Source organism: Propithecus coquereli, unplaced genomic scaffold, assembly GCF_000956105.1.
Source record: "Propithecus coquereli isolate 6110/MARCELLA unplaced genomic scaffold, Pcoq_1.0 Scaffold147, whole genome shotgun sequence".
Taxonomy (NCBI): domain Eukaryota; kingdom Metazoa; phylum Chordata; class Mammalia; order Primates; family Indriidae; genus Propithecus; species Propithecus coquereli.
The window spans coordinates 6,644,812-6,649,397 of record NW_012139080.1 but is presented as its reverse complement, the minus strand read 5'-3'; the positions used below and the strand labels follow the sequence as shown (position 1 = coordinate 6,649,397).

General features: G+C 44.5%; 1 pseudogene; it reads left to right on the top strand.

Moving 5' to 3' along the window:
* The first annotated feature begins 578 nt into the window (after positions 1-578).
* Positions 579-3,916, top strand: LOC105806811 (annotated as a pseudogene).
* Positions 3,917-4,586: the final 670 nt, after the last annotated feature.

Genomic DNA, 4,586 nt, shown 5'->3' with positions numbered 1-4,586 from the left:
TTGTGTTAGGTATTTTAAGTAATCTTTAGATGATTTAAAGTATATGGGCAGATGTGCATAGGTTATATGCAAATACACCATTTAACATAAAGGATTTGAGGATCACAGATTTTAGTATCTGTGGCAGGGGTGGGGGTGCGTGTCCTGGAAGCAATTCCCCATGGATGCTGAGGGACAACTGTATGTTCCCAACCTGGCACACAAATGATGCCCTCCATGTGTTCTTTATTCTTACGCAACTGAAGGTGTAGCCAAATGATTCAGAGACATGGAGATGAGGAACTCAAAAAACAACCCCTTCCAGGTTGGAGGATGGAAATAGTCATTCAAAAATATGGTTCAATGTCATTCTGGGCTAATTTCTAGGACTCACTCACCTAAAACAGGGCTTCTTTTTTAGTTAATCTAACTAGTGTAAATTCATGAGAGGGAAGGAAAGGGAGATCTTACCTATAGTGTTCCAGCTGCAAAAAGCCAAAAAGTCATGACATTTGGTCAAAATCCTCCTTCTAAAGACTTCCTTTTAAAAATCTGGAATGTATGAAAGTAAATATTAATTTTATAACTCTTTAGAAGCTATGCCGACTAAAGTGGACAATTTTAAAGAAGAAGAAGAGCCAAGAAAAATGAGCTTACAGCATAGTGATTTAGGCTTTTTGGCCCTGTCTTATATGGATGTCTGCCCCTTCCTGCAATACTGGAGCATGGTAGGCGTCCAGCACTCAACACACAGCACAGTGGAGCCAAAGGAATCTCAGGCAGTCCAGACTGATCAATAACGCTGCTAACAGTATGTGACTTATAGCTGGCCCTCGATCTCATTCTTACTATTATCTTTTTCAAGACAGAAGATTTTTAGATCACCCATTCTTTTTTTTTTTTTAGGAACTTTATACACAAAGAAATATATTTTTTAAATTTTTATCTATTATTTTTAAAGTAGGACTTGAATGTTTGTTTATGGGCGAAACAGCTTTGGCTAGCTCACGTGGGACATACACCAGAATAAAATGATTTTCTTTTATGGTAATAAGAGGAAAATGTGTTTAAGTGAAATTCAAGTAATAACAATTGCTAACATTCACTGAGCCTTTGCTATGTGTCAAGGCACTATTTTAAGTACTTTACCTGGATAATCTCATTTAATTTTCACAGTAGCTCTGTTAAATGTGATGGTATTAATATCCTCAGTTTACAGATAAGGAAAGTGTAGATAGTGTAGATACGATTTAAATCGTTCTACGAAAATTGTTTTTGTAGGCCGCCCTTCATGAGAACTCAAGGTGCCGGGTCCCCGCGCCGCTCCCGCAACTCAGTAAAAGACGCGCGGCGCTTCCGGACGCCAGAGCTGCGCCCGCGAGACCAGCGGCCCCAGGCGCCGGCGCGCCGATTGCCGAACGGATGGCGGCTGCCCGCCAGCGTGTCCGCGGCGCCAGCGCCGGCGTGGGCTGCTCCTCGGCATCCACATTTCCGAGAGCCAGGCGGCGTACCAAGGCGGCCGGGAGACCGAGGTCGCGCCGCCGCCGTCGTCTGGCGGGGCCTGCCTCACACAGGGCCAGAAGACGGCCGCCCTGCCCCCGGCCCGCGACGCCAGCCTTGCGACCGCAGCTGAAAGAAGGTAGCAGTAGCTGAGGTGCAATTTGCCCCCGTGAGATTTCACCAAGGTCAACTTCAGGTACTTTTAGTGTTTCCCAAAGAAGATAAGCAGTGTAATGGATTCTGCGGGGCATGTGAAAAAGCAGCGTTTATGTGTACAGTCACCAAGGAGTCTCAGGCTGTCCTTGCCTGTTTCCTGGAGAAACGCCTTGACATCATCATCATAGACCGTAGAAATCCTCCACAGCTGGATGCAGAGGCACAGTGCAGGTCGATCAGATCATCAGAACTCTCAGAAAACACAGTTATTGCTGGTGTAGAACGCAGGGTGGATAGAGAAGAGTTATCTGTAATGCCCTTCCTTGCTGCTGGATTCACAAGGAGGTGTACTGAAAACCCCAACATCATGGCTTGCTACCATGAACTGCTCCAGCTGGAGTTTGGAGAGGTGCAATCACAACTGAAACTCAGGGCTTGTAACTCAATATTCACTGCATTAGAGGAAAGTCAAGAAGCAATTGAAATTACAAGTGAAGATCACATTATACGGTACGCAAATCCTGCATTTGAAACAACAATGGGCTGTCAGGCAGGTGAATTAATAGGGAAGGAGTTAGAAGTGCCTATAAATGAAAAGAAGGCTGACTTGCTGGATACTATAAATTGATGCATCAAGATAGGCAAGGAGTGGCAAGGAGTTTACTACGCCAAAAAGAAAAACAGAGATAATGTACAACAAAATGTAAAGATAATACCTGTCCTTGGACAGGGAGGAAAAATTAGACACTATGTGTCCATTATCCGAATGTGCAACAGCAACAATACGGCTGAGAAAATATCTGAATGTGTTCAGTCCGACACTAATACAGATAATCAGACAGGCAAACATAAAGACAGAAGGAAAGGCTCACTGGACATCAGAGCTGTCGCGTCCCAATCAAGCGAAGTGTCCAGCCAGAGACAACACTCCTCCATGGCCCAAATATATTCCATGATGACTGAGGTGCCCATCACCAAGGTAATCAATATTATCAGTGCTGCCCAGGAAAGCAGTCCCATGCCTGTGACAGAGGCCCTAGACCGTGTGCTGGAAATTCTAAGAACCACTGAATTATACTCACCACAGTTTCATGCTAAGGATGACGATCTCAGGCCAATGATCTCGTTGGCGCCTTAGTGTCTGATGGTTTGTGAAGACTATCAGCGAATGAGTATGTTCTTTCAACAAAAAGCATTCAGCAGGTTTCAAGCAGTATAATCACTCCCATCTCCCTTCATGATGTCCCACGACGGATAGCTCGGACCATGGAAAATGAGGAATACTGGGACTTTGATATTTTTGAACTGGAGGCTGCCACCCACAATAGGCCTTTGATTTATCTTGGTCTCAAAATGTTTGCTCGCTTTGGAATCTGAATTCTTCAACTGCTCCGAGTCAATGCTGAGATTGTGGTTACAAATTATTAAAGCCAATTGTCATTCTTCTAACCCCTACCACAGTTCTACACATTCTGCTGATGTGCTTCACGCCACTGCCTATTTTCTCTCCAAGGAGAGCATAAAGGAAACTTTAGATCCAATGGGCAAGGTTGCTGCACTCATTGCAGCCACCATTCACGATGTAGACCACCCTGGGAGAACCAGCTCCTTCCTGTGCAATGCTGGACATGAGCTGGCCATTTTGTACGATGACATTGCTGTGCTGGAGAGCCACCACGCGGCCTTGGCCTTCCAGCTGACCATTGGAGATGATAAATGCAATAGCTCTAAAAACATGGAGAGGAATGACTGTCGGATACTGCACCAGAGGATTATTGACATGGTTCTAGCCACAGAAATGACGAAGCACTTCGAGCATGTTAACAAATTTGTCAACAGCATCAGCAAACCCTTGGCAGCACTAGAAGAAAGTGAGGAAACTGAAAAAAATCAGGAAGCCGTAAACTCTATGCTCAGGACTCCAGAGAACTGGACTCTAATCAAACAAATGCTGATTAAGTGCCCCAATGTGTCCAATCCCTGCCGACCCTTAGAGTACTACATTGAGTGGGCTGCACGCATTTCAGAAGAGTATTTTTCTCACACTGATGGGGAGAAGCAGCAGGACTCGCCTATGGCGATGCCGGCTTTTGACAGAAATACCTGCAACATCCCCAAATCCCAGATCTCTTTCATTGACTACTTCATCACAGACACGTTTGATGCTTGGGACGCCTTCGTAGACCTGCCTGATCTCATGCAGCATCTTGACAACAACTTGTAATACTGGAAAGGACTGGACGAAATGAAGTTGTGGAGCCTCTGACCACCTCCTGAGTAGTGTGGGACACTGCCCATGGTCCAGACGCTCTGTCCCTCTGGTTATCTGGAATTCCAGAGGGCAGCCAGAGTTCCTTGGTCCTTTCAGTATTAGGCAGAACGTCCCCCAGTCTGCAGAGCCTGTGAAAAGCACATGAGGGACATCAGTGAACTTCTGCAGCCACCATCCAATGCCGTTGCCACAAAGTGAGACTTGGCCACTGTAGTTCGGGCCTGAGCTCTTCAGAAAAGCACACGAGAACCATGGTTTTCATCAGCTTTCTTCAACACACGAGGTCTGGAGAGCCCCTGCAAAAGGTATTGATGGATTTCCCGCCAGCAACAGAGAATATTTTCTTACGAACAGTTTCTCTTGGTTATGTTCAGACTTAAGAACAGCTGATGGCAATTGGATCTTTAGCAACTTTTCCACATCGTAGAAGGTGCAATCACTCACTTTAGAACACCACTGACAGTGACTTCTCTTTTAAAATTGAGTAGCAAACAAAAAATAAAAAGAAACTTTGAAGTTGATTATTGATATCAATTGTTAAAATGTTTTATTTATTTTATTAGTTCAATATTTTCTATGAATTTAAAAATACTTCAAAGCCAAAGCCAAAACTTCAGATGCCACGACCAAATTTATACGATTCATATTCGTTAAGTATGTGTTACTTGGATACAGACTT